Source organism: Liolophura sinensis, chromosome 1, assembly GCF_032854445.1.
Source record: "Liolophura sinensis isolate JHLJ2023 chromosome 1, CUHK_Ljap_v2, whole genome shotgun sequence".
In the NCBI taxonomy this organism is placed as follows: domain Eukaryota; kingdom Metazoa; phylum Mollusca; class Polyplacophora; order Chitonida; family Chitonidae; genus Liolophura; species Liolophura sinensis.
Genome location: NC_088295.1, coordinates 10981608 through 11006539, shown reverse-complemented (window position 1 = coordinate 11006539; position 24932 = coordinate 10981608).

Below are 24932 nucleotides of genomic sequence, written 5' to 3'. Positions count from 1 at the left end.
CGACGTAATGTCATCGATGTTTCCGCTTAAGTCACGCGAACTTTGGTTTGCCTTTTAACCATATATGCGTGGAGTACGAGTGACACGACATCCTGTTTCTGGTGCCTCCAGAATGTGTCACCCCAAGAACGTCAGCAAAAAGTGTCTTCCCGAATAACTCAAGTTGCATTATTTGTTCTCTTCTTTAATATTCGTTTTTGGCCCTCCAACAATAGTTCACATTATCGATGGCAGCCTCATTCATTGATCATTCAACACAATGTGTGCATAATTGTTATACAAAGAAAAGGTTGACAAACACTGATATCTATTATTCAATAACTGAAGTTATATATTCATTTGTTAGGGTCATTTTTCTTGCAACATACGTGCATTGTGAAAGAGTATCTTATACCAATTAAAGGTCCAAATGACAGACTATCTGCTTTGGTGAAAGAACGTAGGAGTAACGGGTTGGCGATATTTGGCTTCAGAGACCTATGCACTCATGAACATGGAACCCTAGGCAGTCACATTAAATGTCGTGATACACTCTTTGTCTGAACTGACATTATTTTCCACTGTGCCCTGCATCTTCTTTACCGATATTCTATATGGGAAAGATCCACGACTGCAGTGTAATACCCTGCTGAAAAGTGATTTTATCATTTATTTATGCTTTTTGCCAAGATAATTCCACCAACACAAAGGTGGTAATATCAATGAATGGAAAAAACGGAGTGACTCTGGCTGAAACTCATGCATAACTATCTGTGATAAGCAGTTCACAGACGGAGAAAAGAGATCTTACGAAAACTTTTAGTAAAATCCTAGAGATTAAGAATTCCAGAATCTCTCTGAAGTGAATCGAAATATTTCTTTGATATTCTTCTTGAATGATCCGGAAGTTGTGTAATTGAATAACGCAGATATCTACGGTACTACGGAGAAAGGAAACTAAGGGCTTTTTTCTGGATCTAGGTATTTTTTTAGTGTGACTTTGTTCATGAATCTTTACAAGTGTAAAGAAATCCAGCCTAATTATGTAACCGTGAAACGTCAACCAGTGTGACTGGCGGTCTTCTTGCATACGAACACGGAACATATCAAACAAACTTCGGATGCAGCACACACATGGCTTTCAAGATGATACCTTACATGTTAGTGCCACTTGGAAATTAGTTATTTCTGTCTGGCGGTCAAAGAAAAAAGTAACAAGAGCCACACACGGCTACAATGATCAACAGCATTTGAAAATTGGCATGAAACAGGTTGCTGCTTGAGATCGACTATGCGGCAAGATATGCTTTATTTTAACCCAGCTATGACTTTATCCTGTGGCAAAATCAACAGGCATCACCTTCCGGTTGCTTTTTAATTTTATTTAATTGCTGTATGATAGAAAAAGGTTCCTTTAATGGCTATCCATTTTATTTTATACTTGACTTATTAAATTATAGAACCGTCCGTTATCAAGCTTCCCGGTGTAAATTATTGAAGAACCACATATTTTCGAACTAACGGTTACTTAAGAGGACGTGTCAGTCATTTCAAAACCGTAATATAAATGTGAAACTCTCCATGTAACAAGTGTCATTTTAGAACTACTTATCCCACGTAAGAATCGTTTTGAAGAAAGTGTCCCCTCCTCTTTGCAAATCCATTCTACCCTCCTTCCATACCCAGCCCTGACCTCCATTTCAGCTTAGTGAACCTTCACAGACATGTACATGTATATTTTTAATTTCAAGCATATATGAAATTCCTGACATGATAGTTTTACAATTGAAGGAAGATAGGGTCAAGGGATTGTCAGGCTCAGAAAATCACATGTAACTTCAATTGGGCCATACTCTTCCTACAAAAAAAGGTCACAAAGATATATCGATGTGTTAATGAAGCATTGGTTTGCTCCGTAGAGGGCAGCATGAATGCATGAGATGAGACATCTGCAAAAGGTTAACCCCACTAAGTAAAATAATTTGCTGAGATAATTGGGACTAGGCCTTAATGGAATGTATATTTTCATAATGTAATAGCGCACTGACATGCTCATGTTTGGGTTGGACTTCCCGCCATATCATCAGAAAGAGACACCTAAACAGACTAACACAAGAAGGTCTTCGTACATGTCACTTGACCAGGCCTTCGAGAGCTTGGGTCTTTAGGACATCGTTGGTGGGCACATGTGTAAATGAAACTCTCTGCCAAAATAAATCTAATGATTGAATGTGACTTTAGCTTTAGCTTCATGAATGCACAATATATATGGAATGTTTGTGCAGATCAATGAACGCTAGGATTTAAGATTAACTATTTATGAAGAGCATTAAGACAATGAGGTTTCCGTGCAAACTTTCTATAGTGATGTGCTAGCGAGGTCCCATAACAAGCCTTTGTTATGATGTTTGAAATAACTCGATGCACAATAAGTGTTAGCACTGTGTAAAGCCCCAGCTATATATGTTAGTCCTTCCTTGTATTTTCTTGAGAGAATGCTAAAAACACATATCCTCGAAACCAATGTATGTTCAGTATGTGGACATTTTGCGACACCACTAGATATTACGGAGTAACGAGTGAATGGGCTTGCAATAAAACTGTTTAAAACTGATATACTCTTGCTGACTAAATATTCCAATGCACTCCAGTGTATAAACTATATTACCGGTAGCAAAGGGAAGAGACCCATAATCCTTAACGACATTCATGTTTATTTATTACCACTCCATATACATGGTGTATGGTCTGTTGGGATCACTTCAAGGAGGATTTACAGGCGTTAAACTTACCTTTGAAATGATACATTATTTATAAGGGCATTCATACATGTCGCTATGTATTACCATAAGCGTCATTGTTATCCTTAAGCTTTAACTGAGGTTTTGAAAGAGTTCGGTGTACACGACGCGAGTAGTTAGATATTACGACTGGGAAGATGAAGGATGGAGGGCTAACATGCGCAACCTGGATGAGAATTTACGTTAGGGAGTGTGTCAGATGAGCATTGTTGATATTCTCACGGAGGTGCCGTTCCTGCAACCGTAAAATTGATCACAATGGAATATTTCAACTTTGGTGTAAGGCTGATTATATGCACCTGAGGCAAACTGACAAGCGGTCGGATTTCACCAGCACTGCGTGTGACCATTTGCCAAATGTCACGCTGTCGACACTACCCTGGTTTTACTGCTGTAGAATATGATATTATCAAGTTTTGCCTTTTACGGATGTTAGTATGTCTTTAAAGTTCTAAACCCGTACTAGGATTTGTGCCGCTTATTCGGTGCAAGGACTGGTAATTTAGTGGGGCATGACACAGGACAAAACATCTACAAGAAACAAACAAGTCTAAATAAGTTTGCATTGAGCTAATGTTGATTGTAACTGACGTCCATTTCTGCAATGTTTCGTTGGAATGGCACAAAGCTGCAACTGCAAAGCTCTATGCAAAACATTGTTGACACCTGACGCGTACTCAACACGGTGCTTTCTAGTATATGGGCGTGAGCCATATCATCAGCTATTTACACTGGTCGACAGTCGCCAGTTCAGCAGTGATTTCAAACATTTGCAATAAAACAATGAACTCATGCATTCACAGATCTCCTGGTGTGCGATAAAAAGCAGCACCCTTTACCACCTTCATGGGTCATGTCACCGGTTAAGGTTCGTGTTATTTTACATTTCCTTTCTAAAGAATATCTGAGCAAGTCTTAAATTAGTTTTTTGTGAACCATTAAAGGACAAGTCAGCACATATTTCAGTCGAAAGCAGGACAGTCCAGCTTTCTAAAAAGACCTTTTTTCATACCTTGTTATTTTAATGAGATTTCACCTAATAACATGTAAAACAGAATGACAGTACTGCACAAATGGCTAGTGTGAGTCAAGGCAGCCATCTTGAGAATTTTATCGAATTAAACACGTTTCTATCAGATCGCGCGGCCTAAGCTGTGACGTAGCCGTTGCCCATTCACTCCATGAAGTGACATATGATAACACAACACTACTGCATAAGACATCATTTTGAGATCGTTTACAACGATTTAGTTACGTGTAGTCGAAGGGTCAATTCAACAAAGTGTTGTGGGGCAGATCTCTATTCAACGATTTTTACCTAAAACGTGGTGGAATTCACAGATAAGCGGCATGAGGTGCTAGTCAAAGACAGGAATATCCAACCCGTGTCAGAATATTTAGAGCCGCCATGAAGAAATGCGTCTCTTTCACCCAAGACATATTGCAATGCAGCCGTCTCTAAATCTCTCGGAATATGTTACGTGGGACGCAAGGGCAGCCTATGGTGAATTACATGACGATAGGGAAGAAAGTGAGCCTTTATGACAACTGGTAATTCCGTTGCTGGTTCGTACTACTGCGCGAAAAAAGCTCTGTGAAACATATATATCCCTAAGCCTCAACAAATTCTAGTCTTGAATTTCCAGATTAAGTACTTCAGTTTTATTAGGTAATATTCTGACTGATTATTATAATTATATTATTAATTATTGTTATTATATCATTATTATTATTACTTTAAACTAGAAACGATTGTAGCACCGATAGAAATATCAATATTCTAAACTATAACGGTCAATACCCTGAGGTAAATAAATAATACACTGAACGTATTTACGACATTTTCCAATCGCAGGTAAACTAAGATAATTTATTCTTGATATATGTCTCACCCTTGAGAACAGGAGACAACTCGAGGCTTTCTGGTACAACGTTCCCTTCCTTCACTCTAAGTCATTTGACTGGCTTCTTTCGTTGCATGTAAACACCACCTTTAATAAGAAACTCAACACAGCATTGATTTTATCTAAACGTTAAATATTCATTTTCTATAACACAACTGATCGCCTCACAGGTAAAAATCGTTTTCCCTAATTTATTCTTCCGATTGCATTAGTTTGGGCCCTTCTATGAGAGGTATGGGAGTATATTACCCAAAATTTGCTAACCTACATGTATGACTTTCGAGCGCCGATCAATATGTGAATTTTCGCTAAGGTAATTGATGGTTATAAGTTTATAACGGTTATTTATCAATATCCAAACCATTTTATCGTCATAAAATGAGTTGCATCCTTGTGGCGCGATGGATGTCTATATTATACAGCTTGTGAACTGAAGCGAGAAGATAAAATCACAATAAACAAAATTAGGAAATATTATGTATTTGGTACAACCGTGTTGAAAGTGAACAAAATAAATGTTCCATTACTGGGTTTAGATACTTTAAAGACGACAAAATAATAAATTATTATCAAGTCAAAAGTTGTGAAATAAATAAACACGTATATCCAGTCGGGGACATTGCTTCAAGGGCAAAATGATGGTTGTGTAGGCGAATCCAAAAGGACATGGCTGTGGGGTACACATGCTTGTTACTCATACGGTGACTGTTTTAGGAAAGGTAAGATTCCTCGTTTTAATTGCATTTGGTCGTAATTAACAGTGTTGGGCAACCAAATCAGGGAGGTAGTGCGATGTAGACAATTTTCTTGCAAATGAGAAGCTGTACAATAATTTCGGAAGTCATGTTTGCAAGTTATAAATCCAAACATTTCGCTGATTAAATTTGTTACTCTTGACGCTCTGTCACAAGGCATTTTATCAACGTTGGTTAACTTCCTGTCTCAGGTTGCAATGCTGACATTTGTCTGGCTAGGTACTCCAGGCATTACTAGCTCACCTCGTAAATCACAACTATCAAGATTAGGAAATATTATGTCCATTGGCACAGTCGTGGTATTAGATGAACACTTCGTTCATGTTAACGCTCTGTAAAATTAAATTATCACCAGTCTTAAACTTGCCGTCTCAGAATGTAGTGCTGACATTTGTGTGACTAACTGATGACAGGCCTGGGGTGAGCGTTTAAACCCTTCTCTGAGCACGGGATGTGTTCGATCCGAGAATTCACATCGGCACAAACAGTATTGAGGAGCACATGAACTCGAGTGTTGTTGAAAATCAGGAGCAGATCCGTGCGGTGAATACTGGCTGAAAGCAGTATTTACCCTACGTTTTAAAAGTGAATAGAATTCAGGCTTGACCTTCTCAGTCTGCATTCATCGATCGCAATATCACCGGATAATCTTGAAGTGATTGGCTGCAAAGGGCATGTATTAAAATCGAGGTCTGTAATTTAAGTGATGTTTTATTTAGACACGCTACGTGATGATCCTTTCGTTTGTTACAATGATGCTTCTTTTTCAGGAAATTTTATAGAACAGAATTTTTTGTGACACTCGACCTGAAGTTTCCTCTGAGGCTTGTCTTTATTGACTACGTGGTGTGGTTAAACACGTCCTATGTTACCAAGATGAATTGGTCTTTTTTCAGTATAACAGAGCAGTGAGTGGTTAACCAGTTCAGAGGCAAAGACGACTCAAGTCACAAATGTTGCTTGATTTTGTTCCAGCACAGTAAATTATTTGATACGGTGACCAATGCTAGGTAGATGATTGTTTGGTCTGTAGAGCGTAGACATCCAGTAAAGCTGAAACGTGGACGTACAGGGAGTGGGAGTATGAACGCGTACTAAAGCGGGACTGCAGTCGTCCAGCGTAGCAACAGTGTGGACATACAGTAAAGCTAAGTGGGACGTATAGCGAAGCGGAAGCGTGAACGCTTAGTAAAGAGGGACTGCGGAAACCCAGTGAGGCGGGAAATGTGGACGTCTAATGACATAAGTGTGTGGACGTGCAATGAAAGACAGTGGGGCAACTTCCATCAAAGTGTCTATGGGAGGGTAGCTTTGCAAGAAAATTCATTTCGACTGTTTTAAAAAAAATTGTTACTGAAAATTTCCGTAAAAAAGACGTTCACTGACACGTAATTGGAAGAATAAAAGGGGATCATCAGATTGCATCTTAAAACAAAACACTTGTTAAACACTTTGTTTTTAAAACACGCCTTTTACAACTAATCTCTTTGAGATTATTTACTTTTGTTGCCAGCGACGATAGCAGGCTTAGTAGGTCAAATCCTAACTTAGAGAAATACTATTGCCAACAAGTATACACTACACACTGTAAATAAATGTTCCTGTTTGTTTTCTTGGGATTTTGATATTCTTAAGTTTTACGATGTAATTAACATTATTCTATTTGACTCATTCAAATGTGGTGGGAGCTTGTTTGGTGGAGTCAAAAGACCCGGTACGGGACAGGCCATCGACGGCCGTTACAACGCTGAATGTATCGCCCTATTTGAGAAGTCCATTTAGGGCTGAATACATGCCCAGCCTTGACAAGATTTAAAATGACTTGAGAAAACATGATATCCATTCGCAACTGTTACGAACGCCGTCTTTAAACATCATAGTATATATATATTTTTTGTTTCACCGGGTTAAGTTTTTACCTATATTTTCCACTCTCTGTAGGTTATAATCTACACTGTTTTATTCAGTGGGGCGTTGTTGAGGCTTCGGTGTTTATGAGTTTAGTGTCACTGTACATTGGGTCTACATTTTGGAAATATGTGTCGATACATGTTTACGATCAAACCAACCAGAATTTTCTTTACGTTAGTCTATGAATATGAGCGACGGAATTTTGAAGCAGTCATATTTACTGTCATGCACTGTGAAAGATTTTGCTGGTTTTGGAGATACCGACTTTCACAACATTCCGTCGTCTGCACTCCATTGTCTTCGCGTAGCACGTTGTGAGCTTGTGTTTCTCCACTTGCTATTTTTTTTAAACCTTATGTTGGATCATTCTCTCTTTGTGCGATAATGTACATTTCATCGCAGTTTAAAGTTAAAGCTTTTAAACCAGGAAATACAGCACAACGGGATTATGTAGCCTAGCCAGAGTGACTGGTGTTCACCAATTGTAGTTATCCCTATGCCCGATGATTCTTTACGCCTATGCGTGGATTACAGAAAGGTCAATGCTGTAACCACGACGGATTCTCATCCCATTCTCCGTATTGAGGATTGTATTGATAGGGTAGGAAATGTCAAGTTTATTACCAAGATTGATCATCTTAACGATTATTAGCAGATACCATTGACAGATAGGGCAAAGGGAATATCTGCCTTTGCTAATCCTTCAGGGTTTTATCAGTTTCGTGTGACACCGTTTGACATGAAAAATAGTGCGGCGACGTTTCAGAAGTTAGCCTATAAGACTGTAGAAGGGCTGGACTTCTCTGCAGCATATATAGATGACATTCTTATTGTGAGTGACTAGTGGGAGGGCCATTGTAAACATTTGGAGGAACTTTTTTCTAGATTGTCTTCATTAGGTTTAGTACTTAATCTTAAGAAGACAGAATTTCCAAAGGACAAGTGACATACCCTGGTCATAAGGTTGGCGGTGGATAGGTTGTCCATCGTTCAGCTGTTTCACTGCAATTTGTACCCAGTTTCAGCGATGTTGCAGCTCCACTGACTCAGTTGCATAAAAAGAATGACGTTTGTATAGTCGGATAGTTGTCAGTCAGGTTTTGATGGGTTAAAGGCCATTATGTCTAACCCTGCTATTTCGAAAGTTCCAAATTTTAGCCGTCCGTTTAAGATGACAGTGGACACTACTGACATCGGAGTAGGGGGTGTTCTCCTTTACAGCATCATTTTGTCATTCTTGCATATATCTGTTACATTTTGTTACTTATGTACAGTTATATTTTCTTGAGGGAGCCAGTGTTACGAATATAAGCGTCAAGTCCGACATTCATATACCATTCACGAAATCGTGAATGAGTTCCATGTCAAATAACAATTAATCAAGTATCTCAGTCGCGCTTTAATTGCAACTGTTCATAAAGGCATCATGCTGATGTAATAAGCATGGCTACCTTTACGACGTCTAGCCCCAGGTTAAGGGGTATTAGATACAGTTTGAAAATGACGAGCGTTACAGACCCTAACCGATCAGATTGTGATTCAAAAGTAACGGACGATTACATCTTTCCCGTTAAAATGTAAAGATCTCATGCTACAAGAGGCGCCATCTATGATGTTACACATGACATACAAGATAGACGGTTACACTGGGCAACCATCGCCATCTAAGTTGTTAAATACCATGTACGTGATAAATATGTACATAGGGATAACAGCGACGTCTTTGTGGTTGATCACAATGCAGATCGCCAGAGATTCTGAACGCTCTGTCCATACCTGCCAACGAGAGTGTTATACTCATTGTAAAATTTGAGAAACTTAGAATGAAGGCGTTTGATGGAGTATCCTTGACAAACTAGTTTTTGAACTAGCAACTTGTGACGCAGATTAAAGCCATCACAATTAACGCAAGATCTAACAAATGTTACAAGGCGAGATATGTATACGCCATATGTAGGACCCTTTGGTATATTGCTATCTAAATAAGGATAATTTACAATATCAAAATTGAAATTATCCCTTCTGTCGTAAAGGCGGCGTGAAAGGAGACCTTGTTCGTTTTTGTACAGATATAGATCCAAATAAGACGTACCGTCAGGACTATCTGTTGTCTCCTGAATTCACCGCTTCAGCAATATGGGGATTATTTGACGCCAGTAGATCATCAGTATACCGCTTGGTAAATGAAAAGGATCGAGCTTTAAAGATATTACTTTTAAGCAATTTCTGCATATAGTCGTGTTCATATGAAAACAGGTATAGGTCTGCCAAAAGAGGCGCACAATTGGTACCCATTGGAATACCTTTGCACCGTTGGTAAATGGTATCTCCGAATTTCACATAGATGTTATTAATGAGAAATTCAATAAATAATGTAACATCCCATAAGTGATAACCTTTATAAACAGTAGAACTAAAGAAAGCCTTATTGCTTCTGACGTAACGGTGACCTGTTTTAGTAAATACCGAGACAATTAACGACGATATTCTTTCAATAAGATCTTTGTGAGGAATTGTAGTATAGAGAGTAGAGAAATCCCATGTGGATACGTCTTTGTACGTTATATGCATATGAGCATCAAGTTCTTCTGTAAGACGTTTGGAGTTGTTTAGAATCCACATTCAGTTGACACCTGAATTTTTTGTTATGGCACAACATTACTTATTCCAAAATGACTTGTAACGCTCTCGTAAGTAGGGTTGACAAGAGTTTGGTGGCACACCTTCTTGAAGCCGCAATAGATCAAGCCTTGTATGGGTATTTATGCATTTTAGGAATCCAGTAAAGTTGTGGTATTTCTGTATGACGGGTGGGTATATTTATGCGCCTTTCCTTAAGAAAGGTTTTGTGTTTGTTAAATAGTTCCTCCAGAGTACATTGTCTTTAAACATTGTACTATATTTTGTTTTATTTATTTTACCGGGTCAGTCTTTGACCTACATTTTTTCCTCTTTGTCTGTTATAGTCTGCACTGTTTTATTCAGTGGGGCGTTGTTGAGGCTTCGGTGTTTATGAGTTTAGTATTTTGTACAAAGGATATGAATTCTGTAAATATTTATCGACCTTGCACACATGCTTACGATCAAACTCTTCAGAATTTTCTTTACGATAGTCTATGAATATGAGCGAGGTAGTTGTGGAACTCGCAGTCATTAATCAAGTCCACTTGAGAGCAGTCATTTACTCAAGTCCATTAAATTTTGAGAACAGTCATTTTTACTGTCATGCACTGTAAACGATTTTGCCGGGTTTGGAGATATGGGTTTTCACGCCACTCGACATTTTCTGTACGTAGCACTTTGTGAGATTGTGTTCCCCCACTTGTTATTTTTGGTGCTTCTATCGCTAATTTCCTTTTTGTGCGATTATGTACATTTCATCCCAGTTTACTCTGAAAGTGACTTTGTGTATATATGAGTGAAACATACATCGCCAGCTCGGCATCACGGCGCTACTGTCAACCCGTCCGCCTTAAGAATTTACATCTTCACAGGCAGGTGGGTAATAAGCCATCGTCAACGTGCCGTGCGCGGCACTTTCATCCGTCGACTGATTTATTTATTTGATTTACTTATTGTAATTGTACTCGGTGTTCTACGCCGTACTCTAGAATATTGCACTTATGCGACGGCGGCCAGCATTATGATGGGAGGAAACCAAACAGGACCCGGGGAAACCCACGACCCATCGCCGTTTGCTGACAAACCTTTCCACGTAAGGCCGGAGAAGAAGGCAACATGAGCTGGACTTGAATTCACAGCGACTGCATTGGTGAGAGGTTCCTGGGTCATTACGCTGCGCTGGCGCGTTAACCCACGGAGGCCCCTTCCATCGATTGAGGAATTCCTCTTGACTGTGGATTTTAAATTTACGTGGACTGACTCACCTTTGGAAGCCGAATATTCCATCCGGATTTCCATCCACGCTTTCAGTAAGAGATCTTGCGTAGGGCTTATCACTGATCTGAGTGAGCCAGTCGTTTCTCATCTTCACTCTCCTATAGTGGTACCCTTACACAATGTCTACGCTGCCGTTTCTACAAATGGATGATTCTCTCTAATTTAATTGTTCTAATACTGACATAATATAGGATCCAATGCTTACTTAACTGATCTATTATTGTCACAGGATAAGAGCAAGTACAATTAGAACGAGGAAACTTAATTATTCCAAAATGCTGCTTGTAGGAAAGGCCATTGATACAAATTCATACATTTTTTTCTTTGTGTAATTTTGCCACTGCCATAGGTTTTATATGACCAACTATCTTACCTCTGGTTGACAGGGAAGTGAAACTGGTGATGGCTTGTACAATTTTTTCTCATATTCGCTGTTATAAGCTCCTCCAGTTTGCCCTTACAGGTAGCTTCGGCTTGGTTTGCGCACGCCCCAGGGCGTTATCAATGTACATTAGGAGAACCCAGTGTCAACTTCACTGTGCATGTAAACAAGTCATTGTTTACACATTGCCACATGTTCGTACGTGGGATCATTCTTGAAGGAATAAGTAATGACCCAGGAACCTCTCATCAATACGGTCGCCGTGAGTTCAAGTCCTGCTGCTTTGCTGCCTACCTCTCTCGCCGTACGTCGGAAGGTCTCCCTGCAACCTGCGAATGGTTGTGGGTTTACATCGGGCTCTGCCCGGTTTCCTCCCACCATAACGTGTAAGTGAACTATTCTTGAGTACAGCATAAAACACCAATCAAATAAATAAATAAATATACATTAGGTCATACTGTGACATGAAAGCATCTACCGACTTTACATGTATAGACCAGCTGGCGTTGGTTTAATCTGTTGATCCCTTCTGATCTGTTGCAATAAAATATCTTCTACTTGGCCGCAGACTGTACCACGACTGGGCACGAAAGGTAAGTGGCCAGTGTTTCAGTTCAGTGTAAAAGAACCTTGCGAGGGAAATGAGAAAAGCAAGACGATTATTCGTCATCTATCTTATGCTGAGAGGCTTATCATAAAGAATGTCCCCTGTAGCCACAAGTAACAGTTTTTCTTGGTATCACCACAGGACTTGCCCAATAGCACAAGAACCTATTTGTTATCGTGCACAGCCAATTTTTTGTAGCAAAGTGCGTCTCGCATTTCCAAACGGCTGACGTCAATTTCGTCTTTGAGTCGGCCATGCAAAATTAATGTGTCTTGAAAGGCGCAGTGATGAGACGCTCTAGAACACTACACCCGCCTACTCCCACCTTCCATGTCTGTAATAAATCAGGTAATTGCTGATAGCGATGATTAAGCTCCGTAACACCGTCTGTTATAGCAGCATGTGTTATGGGAACTTTTAACTGTGCTCTGTTACCAATCATCCCATACTGATTTATGTTAAATACAGTTGATCCAGAACGCTGTATCACGTCTGTTTTCACGAAACTGGCTTTCGGTATACGAGATAATATTTGTATCATTTATGGACGAACACTTTTAGCACCAAATGCATACTAGGACCTAACAATGGGTAAGGAGTATTTGATGTCATCAAAGTATATCATGAAATAACGATTACATACAAGTTATGAAATATTTAAATAGAACAGCAATATTTAATGTTCAAGTGAGATCCATAAAATCATCAAAACTCAAACAAAACAAATAATTTATCTGAGTGCGAATGAATGGGTGAGAAAGTTAAACTCCTGAAATTCTTCGATATTTATCAAGGCTTCATAGTGTGGTTGGGGACGTGTGTTCCGCGTCTGCCATTGGAACACAACTGTCCCGTTTTTTTCTTAAAGCGCATCCTGCGTTGACACGATTTCTATCAGCCTCCGTAGCTTTTTACAGAAATACTTAGATATTTATCACGGCACAGTATGGTCGGGGTTTACTACATTACACAGACCTACAGTTTTAGCGTTTCTACCCCAGGTCAGGTCGGTGAACCCAAATCGTGTACACAGAGAAAGCTTGGGCAGCAGGTCAAGACAATTTAGGGAACAGAAAATCTAGAGACAAATGGATAAGGGACATCTCTCAGGTTAGAATAAAATTGAATAAATGTGCTTTGGGCTTACAGTAATCGTATTCCTTTACTAAAGTGAACGAATATATATATATAGTATATATATATATATATATATATATATATATATATATATATATATATATATATATATATATATATATATATATATATATATATGGCCATAGGAAAAGTACACATAATAACGAGAAGACGACTACACGGTCTTCAACAATATGCAATTATTCATAATTAAGACTATTAACTTGTTCTTCACACAGCACTGCGTTTGAGTGCCTCGTGGCGAAATGTAACAATACATTTTACATTTGCTGTGCTCTTACAAAGCATGAAGAACACAATTCGGTGGATGTTTTGGTGATCTAAAAATTTGTTTCGGTAATAATTGAGAAAGACAGACATAGAGAAAATAGTGTGATATATTGGTCATGTATTATTCGAGGATCACATAAGATGCATAAATTTTAATCACATGGATGAGGTGAAATTAAATTTAGTGCATGTTGTACATGTTTACGGCCCCTTATTCGTTTGCCATGGAATCTTGCACGTGAACATGACCCTGTCAAACTTCCTAATATCTCAAGGAAGCTAATGTTGATGAAGTTTTAAGCTGTAAAACCAAGATTTCATTTATCAGTCAGCGCCTTCTGATGGAAGGGATGGAAATCTCAAGGAAAACTAATTCACTGATTCACAAACAGCATTTTCTAATAAACAGTGCAACAAAAGTAAGTTCCCCCAAAACGTTTTAGGATATCTCCCGTGGTGTGTACCAGATCGAAATGAAATTTTGCACACACCATCCCAGTAATCCGGCGGGTATATTAAGGATTAACACGCAGGTGTAGTTGTGCGCTAATGGGCATGCGCAAACTAAAAATCTCAAACTTTGAAAATTTCACAAAATGAATCAACAAGATTTTTTCAACGGCAAATCTTTATTTTATCACAAAATTCGGTCATTTTCACTCGATGACAAGTAACTATCAACATCGTGTGTAACCACCACGAGATTGTATCACATTTCAACAACGCGCTCGCATTGTGTTGATGAGGAGTGCGATCCGACGTTGCAGGATGGGTAACCACTCTTCCTGAAGGGGGCGTCTCAAATCGTCAAGAGTGGACTCCTTCCCAACTCGACGATAGATTAGTTGTTTCAACTGATCCCAAAGATGTTCGATGGGGTTGAAATCCGGAGAACATGCAGAACACTGGATCCAGTCAATGCCTTCAGTTTGGAAGAAGTCATTCACAATCCTTGCACGATGTGGACGCACATTCTCGTCCATGGAGACAAATCCATCCCCAACGGCGACTGCGTAGGGCAAAACATGCGGTCTGAGAACTTGAGTAACCTAGCCAACAGTTTCCCTCAATAGGAACCAGATCGGTCTTACCTGTCAAACTGAGGCCTGCCCAGACCATTACGCTGCCACCACCAAAGGCTGTTACTGGCTGCACGCAGCACGGTGCATGCTGTTCACCCTGCCGACGCCACACACGTCTCCTAGAGTCAATGTGACGGAGACACACGCGTTTCTTCGGTGAAAAGAATGTTGCCCCATTGCCGTCTGCCATCGAACGTGATTTGTCGCTCACTGCAGACCCGCTATCTTATGACGGCGGAGCAACAAGGCTTTCTTCACCAGCCGCCTGGAACGTACTCAGACGGCTTTTAGACCTCTCCTGATTGTTTGGGTACTCTACCGTCTCGCCCTCTCGAACCTTTGGTGCTGAAATTCAAAATGGATGTTAAGTTACATGACGAGTGAGTTGAATCCGCGCTAGAGTCGAAAAAGGCATTGTTTTTTTTTGTGTGGTACACTCAGACCCTTATACCTGATGTCGTTCTGTTAGTGCGACGTTTACGATTCGCCGATCTTGTCTTTGTGTGGTTGCCCTGGACCTTCCACTTCTTGGCAGGTCCTTGACATCTCCTGATGGTAGAAAGATCTCTGGCAATTTCCGAATGGCGTTTGGTGTCACCCCCATTCGACGTCCAATCTGCTTTACAGGGGTGTTAGCCTCGAAAAGGCCAATTGCTATCGCCCTGTCCGTATTGCACAATTGAGGAATGGTATACCAGAGTCTCAAAACGTGCAACATTGGTTGTCCAAGACTTGTGGACAGTAATGTGGCCGATTCAGGTACGAGAACCTTTTATTGACAGTCTCAGACCTGATGCAGATCATGTTTGATCGCATGAATTTCTCGTTGCGCAGGAATATTTCAGGACTGGTAACACGAAATCAAATTTTGGCGTTGAAAAATCTGGTTGACTTCTTTTGTGAAATTTTGAAAATCGACCGATTTTCAGTTTGCGCTTGCCCATTAAACGTTTTTGGGGGAACTTACTTTTGTTGCACTGTATATATAACAATATAAATTACTCCATATTTTTTATCTAATTCTGTTTAAGTCATCTTATTAAAGGGTGTATGAATTGATTCTATTCAGGCATTTACCTGAACAGCTAGAATAACACCCTAACTGAGGTAAATTGACAAGGGCCGGTATTTCATCAATCAACCATGTGTTTCACGCGTAACCATTTTCCAATTATATTGTATACTTGCACAACCGGGAGTAGTTTTACACCGGTAAAGTCGTATATATTACGATACAACTGCATATTTTTGACCTAATTCTGAGTATGTCATTTTGATAATGCATATTGCTACTATTTAAGCATTTGCATGAACCCTGACCGAGACAAATTGTAAAGAGGCGGCGTTTCATAGATTACATGTGACCATTTGCGATATGTCACCATTTGTCGTGACTGGGTTTACTCTCTCTGGTGTAGTCTTTGTATATCTCTAGAAGGTTAGGTTAAAAACATTTCAGGCCTTTTCTCTTAAAGATTTTCTTTTTCTCTGAAAGTATGACAAGGGAGTGGAAAAGGAATAAATGGATTAGCACGGTTGATATATATAAAAAAGCCTCGATGGTGTGTGCTAATGCATTATCCCATGAGGAAAACTGTGCCGTTGGACTCGTTCTACAGGAGAAAGGGAAAAAATTCATCTTGAGCCGTTGAGAGAAAAGAAAAAATACATTGCTGCCTTGTTTTTTTTTTGTACTACCAGGTTTACAGTGACCCCAAGACCTCACAAAATGCCATTGTTACCTGCCTGTTACACAATCTTATCCCTTACGCCCGGAGAAATTTCCACAGTGTTCGGTTAGTTTTGTATTCCTCTCTTCTGGATACAGCTAGTTTTCTGTTACGCAATGATCGCTTCTGGAAACTGACTTCTTTGTATTCTGCACTCTCTGTCCTGATACGAGATTCAACCCGTCCCTTATTAGGATCCACTAGAAGAGTCCACGTGTATTTTAACAGAAGCTAAGTTACAGAGAAGGTTGACATTTCTGTAGTCATAGCCACAGAGAACGCTGACATTTCAATCACAAAAACATCCTACGTTAGACACCGATAGCACCATGTCGTCACTCGAGTCCCATTCCGTCTGGTTAATCTCATTTTCGACTATTATACTTGCTGGCCTTTTTGCCACTTTTACGATGGTAATCATACAAACTATTTCTTCCCATGTACTGGATAATGACAATAATTTAATAAGTGCTCTGATATCACATATACTTTTATCATCCGCATGTTCTTTCTTTTTGTATACCTTTCTTTTGTTTAAATGTGCCAGTAAAGGGAATTAGTGAAGATATATTAACACATTGAATCTTGCTATGATTTCCGCAAACTAAATTGTCTCCTGGGAAAAAAAGAGCTCCGCAGTTATCAAAACTCAGAAAATCGTGACTATTAGGGTACATAAAAACGTCATTATGTGCATACAATACAGATAGCTTCATCTTGTTTATAGCCTCGCAAAGCCCTAAGCAATTAAAGCTCTGATGGTAAGCAGAAGACTGTGGATGAAGTCTCCCTAATTCAAACATAGGCGTTCTAAAGTAATGACTATGACGGCTTAATCTTTATTTTAGCGTGTTGATCGACTCCTAAATAACAAGCCATAATTCTGTCGACTGTAGAAATTTTCTTACAATTCCAGACAAAGACAGAGAAAAAAGGGATGAGGTAACTACTCTAGGCTGATAGTGTGATAGAAAACCTGTTATGTTTATATTTTCCCATGGTTCGATTAGAACGACGTAGAAAGACGACAAGCGTTCACTATTGATTCGCCGAATTCGTCGTTAAGATCTATAAAAGATTGTTATAGTGGAAATTGCGGCTTTACCAATAATTAAAACATTTATGATTATTGAGACGAAAAGCATTTTCTAATGGCTTCATGAATTTTGAAACATTGGCGCCTAAGGAAACTTTATGCGAGGGAGGAATAGCGAACTTTATACCTGTGGTTTACAAACCGAGTACTCTAACCAACAAGCCATAAAGTTCGTATGACATGAACATACACTTTACAACTGATTTAGCTCTGATTAAAAGGTATAAGATGTAGAAAAGCTCACTGCAGTGAAAAACCGACCCCGGTTTGATCTCAGATCTCACGACTCCGAGACTTACTCACTTACCATTAGGCCACATGAGCGGTACAGCCAAAAAGTAGAAAAGAATAGAAAGAAAAAAATTAGGTCATACAAATACAATGAATTTAGCTCACTGCAGTGATGGTGGAAAAGCGCAAGGAAAGTTTTTGACGCGTACTTGTAAATTTAATGAATGTCCAAATTGAGTATAACGCCAGATGACAAAAATATGTCTCCCTTTTACGCTTTGATTGCAGCTGGTCATATATCCAAAGTGGCTAATTTATATATTACTAATGATATATATATAAATCCCCCTCCCAGTGTCGGAGTTCAGCGGAATTACACACGTTCATAGGAAAAAATTATGAATCGTGTTATTGTACATAGGGTATAGAAAACATGTTTTCAAAACCGTCCACCATTTTCTTCACGTTAGTCTATAAATATGAGCTACGTAGTTGTGAAGCTCGCATTCCTTTACTCAAGTCCACTTGAGAGCAGTTATAATTACTGTCATTCACCCAGAAGGATTTTATCGGGTTTGGAGATATCAGCTATCACCCCTCTCGACATTCGCCATTTGTACCCCATTTTCTGAACGCAGCACTTTGTGAGCTTGTGATTTGCCACTTGCTACTTTTTGAGACGTTATTTTGGATCTTGAATCGTTCATTGTCTCTTTGTGCGATTACGTACATTTCATCCCAGTTTACCCTGAAAGTGATTTTGTGAAGCATACATCTACAGCTCGGCATCAAGGACGCTACTGTCAAACCGTCCGCCCTGAAAAATTCCATCTTCACAGGCAGTTGTGTGCCGTTCCCAACTACAGCTTGTTACTTTTCGGTCTGTCATCCTTCGATTGGAGAATTCCTCTTAAATGTGGATTCTATAATGATGTTGACTGACTCGCTCGTTTAAGCCGGAATATTCCATCCGGATTTTGACACTGTCATCAGTAAGAGACTATACATTCTGTAATTATTTGTATTGTTTTGTATATTATTGTCAGTTGTATTATTTGTCCATTTGTTCAGATATATGCATTGAACTGATTCAAGCATCTTCGTGTTTCTTTGTTTGATCTTGCGTACGGTCTGTCGTCTATCTGAGAGTTAAATAAGCCAGTTATTTCTCAGCTTTACTCTCCGATAGTGGTACCCTTACATCATTATAAAATTTAAGAATGGTAAAGTTAAGGCGAGTGGAGGGGGTATGTTTGACACAGCCTTTGTAGACTAGTAACTGCAATATTCAGAATGCGCATGTTAGATTTATTCTCATAATGGCATGTCCGCCACACAAAACATTCCGTTGGCAAACGGTAACATGATCATGTCAGTTCAGAAATTTTTACGAATGCTGTTTATGCATATTGTAAACTGGACCTTTGGAAACAAATTACTGTAATACAGGTTATGGAATAACACTTATGTTATTGTGGTGTGATTCTATTCAGGAAGTACATTCGCTAATACCGAGTAATACACCAATTAAATAAAAGAAATATTCAATAATTATTACTGTTATATTGGATCCAATCCTCAAAATTTTGTTAAAACTGCTGAAGAGGTTTTAATTCATAAGACCATAGCATGACCCATCAGAGTAATACTAATGCGTTGATGACATTGTTATAGTTGGCAAACGGTCAAAGGTAAACTGTGAATGTCCGCGCATGGTCATGGTCAATATTTTACCTATACGACGGCGGCCAGCATTATGGTGGGAGGAAACCTGGCAGAGCCCGGGGGAAACCCAGGACCATTCGCAGGCTGCTGAAAGACCTTCCCACTTGTGGTTAAGTCATTTACAAGTGGTGTATAGAGGCTAAACGTCCAATGTATGGAATACTAAAAAAACAATGTGTTAAATTAACATGCGATTGCACCAAGCAGTTGTCGCCTTGAGCATTGTCACACCGGTACGTTATTAGGCTCCTTTAATTTAATCTACTGTAAATGTGTACCAATGTATTCTTTCGGCGTAGAGGTATGATTGGGGTTAGGCCCTGGGTTCGCTTTCCTCATCATGAGGGTATTTCAGCGCCATGCAATCTCATCCAAAATGTTGACATTTTTCAAATGATTAATCTTGATACTTTTCTCCTTTACGAATGTATTACGCAGAGATGACTTATCGGTGACAAGGGTTTTCCCGTAAAGTGCACGTCTAAAAATATACACAGCACTGCACTGTAGACAAGGCAAATGCACAGCTGTATAGAATAATATGAGTTCGTCGCCTGACACGGCTTCAAATGACACCAGCGCAAATGAATTCAGTTACCTTTCTTCTTGTCCAAGGGGGAACACACAGGAGAACATCATTACCTCAGCGAAGAACATTCTAATCGATTCTTGTCATCTATTATGTTTTAGATAAAATTTTTCTTGGAATTTTCAGAATGTTAGCTCATTTTTCTGATCTAGTAATTGAGCAATTTCTCTAGAGATTCACGTTAGTTGGTGAAAAATAATGACCCATCACAAAACTGTGATTGACCAATAAAATATATCAAGCCAGCTTTACAGAATAATGAATATTCATGAATATTCATGAGGTATAAAAATTTAATGTACTGTAAACAATTCCGACAGCCTGAGTTTGATTAAATTAATTTTAACTGAATATCAGTGTTAATTTTTACTTAATAGGCTAAAAGACGTCCAGATGAACAGGTTGACCCTTGAAAGGATTCTTATATTTAATAAATCGTGGAAACCACTGTCGAATTTTAGTCTGTAAGCAGTTCTCAGTGTACAAGGAAAGCACTTTATCACTTATACTGTGTGTGGCTAGATAGATTTGTAGCTAGAAAAAAAAACTGTAAACATACTACATGTGCTTTCAATGTATGTGGACTAAAATCTAAAAACATGCCACCAGACTTGAAAAGTTTCAGTGTTCATCTCATGACAAAGCTGCTATTTATGGTGTAATTAATATTCCAAGTTTCAAGGTCTTTTTGAAACCTAAAAAATAATTGAAAAATAAATTTGTCCTAGCTGTAGTTAAAACAATAAACTACATCAAATTCTGAATGTCCAAACCTTCTACTTCCGTGGGTTTGATCCAGAATGAAGGTTTTCCCACATCTTCAACTGTCCCTTTTAAACCGAGTCATCTTGACTCTTGAAATTTGCTGGTAATCAGGATCATTTTACTGGGGAATTTTTGGAATATCGGAAGTCAGTGCAGCAAAAAACAATGATGAGTTGCGTGATTTTCACTTGTCTGTCAAGAAATATCTTTCTGGACTAGGTAATAAATGGAAAAGATAGTAAGCTAAGCTGTGTATGGTTTTGTTTGATACCATCCCAGCAGGTAACTCGGCTTGGTTTATACTGACTAAGGACATCGTCTACGAAACGAGACTTTCTTAGATATGTCATCCCAACGGGTAAGTGATTTGATGTGCTTACCAATGGCCGCTGAGTAAACTCCGTTAGATTAGTTCCTATAGAAATGGTATAAGAATGTTACCAATAGCCTATGATGTATCGTTACTGAAACCCATTTCTGTCAAGATCCTTATCTCAGAATTATCTATAGGATAACTGTCACAAGTTGATCTTCCTCCTATTGGAATTTCCCTATTTCCCTACGACTTTATGCCATCATCCATTCTGATCATTCATCTGTCCACCCATGTTAATAGACTATGACTAATGCTCACTAAACGATCTACATGTGATTTTGAGGCGCAATACATCGAGTATACAGAGGTAACAGTTTTGTGCCATATTACATGGAGGGGGTTTTACGCGCATTTTTGACAGACACTGGACTTGTGAATCTAGATGCTGATTGGTTGTTTGGCTTTGCAGTGTTCCGTTAGGGTGTATAAGCCTAGTCCTGCGGGATGTTCAGTGCAGTACCTTTTCAGGGCTTCGAAAACGCCAAATTTATAATTTCACCCACTCACTCATGCTCAGTGTAGACACTCGTTGTTACTTGGTTGCATAAGCTTTGTTTTCTGCCCCCTCAGGTCATCTTGTCCTGAGTAAAATCCAGAGAAGACCGGGAATAAAAGAATTCCACTCATTTCAACCTGTAGTTCTTCGTTTTAATTTTCCAGTCGAAGACTATTAGAAGTACTGAGGAGTGTGAGACATAGACTTAAAGCAGATAGCGATCGATGGTTTAACATTTCACCATCAACGACAGTGTAATGAATGTGCTGTAGAAAGCCTTGGGATTTCAGTTCTGCTAACCAAGACATTGCAACGCATGGTCAAATCCACTAAAGTAGAGATTTCTTTCACTCATTCAAAAACTTGCAACCTGTAAAATGTACATCAATGTTGCTGTAAGGACATTTCAAGTAGTGTTGTCAATTCACGCTAAGGGCAGTAACCATCATATGTATTCTGGTATAATGGGGTCTGGGAATAGTAAACTGATCATGGTATATGACGTCCTGTCACATACTCACTTTGTGCTTCACAGGGTGACAATTGTGTGTGCTTCACAACGTGACAAGTGTGTGTGTGCTTCACAACGTGACAAGTGTGTGTGCTTCACAACGTGACAAGTGTGTGTGCTTCACAGGGTGACAAGTGTGTGTGCTTCACAACGTGACAAGTGTGTGTGCTTCACAACGTGACAAGTGTGTGTGTGCTTCACAACGTGACAAGTGTGTGTGCTTCACAGGGTGACAAGTGTGTGTGCTTCACAACGTGACAAGTGTGTGTGTTTCACAACGTGACAAGTGTGTGTACTTCACAACGTGACATCGTCGTCATATGACTGAAAAATTGTTAAGTACGACGTTAAACCCCAAGCACTCACTCACTCACAACGTGACAAGTGTGTGTACTCCACAACGTTTTGTCCATCAGACAATGCTCCCTTCTGCACATACATCTTTATGTTCCGGTACTTCTATTTTCTCGCTTCTCAATTTTGACACAAACCTCTTCTCATTAGACGTTGGCCCGTACAGATCTCAGCCAGCCATTGTGTAGGTTTTATCTGGCGGCCATTTGCCGACGAACTTCTGTTATTTCTTTCAAGGCATCACTAATCTAGAACAGGTCTGGGCTTCCACTCATTTGTCCATTTCATATTTTTGGTTGGATTATAAGTTGTTGTTGTCATATTCAAGTTATCCAACAGTTATGGGGCATTTGTCTTGTTCACCGTTTGGTTCAGATAGGAGGCCTGTAAACGAGCATTTGTCTTGTTCACCATTTGGTTTAGATAGGAGACCTGTAACAGCACCACTATACAAAAGATCTTGATATTTCCAGTACTTTTTTGTGTAAGGAAGGACCACTAAAAGTATATGTATGTGGGGCAAGGTTTGTAACCATTGACTCCATTGGAGGTTCAACACACAAACCACCTATTTTCCATGATGGGAGGGGCAATTTTAAATATATCACATCTTCATAATAGATGTAATTGTGTCTTAAAGTGAAACCCAGACCTTAAAATAATAGATTATGGAAACACCACTGTTTATTCAACCATGGCAAATTATCTTCGCGCTTCATTACACAAGCTATATAACATAGACAACTATCTAGCTAAAAGGATCTTGGTCTGTTTTCTCTCGATAAATGTCTTTATTATTCAAAAGAACTTTTCATGAACAAATAATCATGAATAACATTAACCCATATTGACATACTGATCCATTTAGCACTGGAGAGTCATAAGTCAATGTATTTTGCTATTAACCTTTGAATAGGTCAATTTGAAGATTAAATTAGGCAAACCTATTTTTGCCTGTGATACGACCAATAGAGTTATAGAAATTTGATATTCAATGTTTAGATAAAATTCTTATTACATGATGTGTTTAGACACAACGAAAGAAACTTGTTAAATGATACCTAATATTACCTAATAAAACTGAATTACTAAATCTGAAAAATGAAAGACTAGTATTTGTTGTTTGAATATATTACCTTAAATATACTGGAACTGATTAAATCCCTGCTCGAGGTTTGCTACAGGTGAGAGAAAATTAATATTCAATAAATATTCTAAAGAATTCGGGGTATATTGTAAGGCATGCACGTTGACTTTTAGCGCTAATATAGCTTTCTCTGTACCTGAGTAATTTAAATCCAGTGAGTGATCTCTGTTTTCATACACAAAACGTTAAGCATGTTATTACAGCAATGTATTCAAATTCGGATTTATATTGATGCCCACTCAAAATGGTATATGTTGATGATCCAGCAGCAACACCAAGCAGCGAGAAAATAGCCAGTCGTTATCCAGACCTACATTTAACTCTGAGCACGTAATCCGCCGTATGTGGCCGTGGCTGTGTCCTTGTGGGAGAGTTGTCCCACGCGTGTCATATTCATAAACGCTGGGGGTAAAAGCCTTGAACATTCAACAGCCTAGAAAGTTGTAGACGACCGCGTTACAATCGCCTTTAGGCTACTGAGACCGTCGCTTGGTGACGAGTCTAATAATCTGACAGGGAATGTTATGGCGCTTGAATTGCCTGTCGCTTATATACGAATTACCCCATATTTGAGTTAGACACAACCAGCCTCATCTCAATATTTTAATACCTGACACATCAGGTTTTGTTTGAAAAGAAATTGGTAAAATAAAGTGAAGATGAGCAGTTTACAAATACCAAAAAGGCAGTAAAACAATGCACCTTTCATCGTACAGCATGATACAAGTTTGAATTGTGGTTTAGTCTATAAATGTGTGATTCAGTTTTTCAAAACGCCGTGTTTGAAATGGGCAGTTGACTTTGGACCATCGAGTATGAAGAATTCGTGAAGGCGCCTGGATCTCCTAGCAAGTTCCAGTGTAAGCAACTAGTAAATTTAGCAATGTCAAACACATTGGTCTTGATGCCACTGCCTTAAATCTGTTGAATATGTACAAACTTCAATGCAATGTATTGTACCATATAGCTTGTTGCAAAGTCTTGTGGACATGATGATAGATTGTTTTACTCGGGTTTGTGGCTCCGTAACAGTCTGAATGTGGAACAAGTCCTAAGGCAAAGTGAAATATTCCCTAACTTAAATCCGCGTTCAGGTGGCCCACTCTAAACCAATTCCGCATTCGGGTAGCCCACTCTAACCCACTGTCCTTCAAACTTCCAGT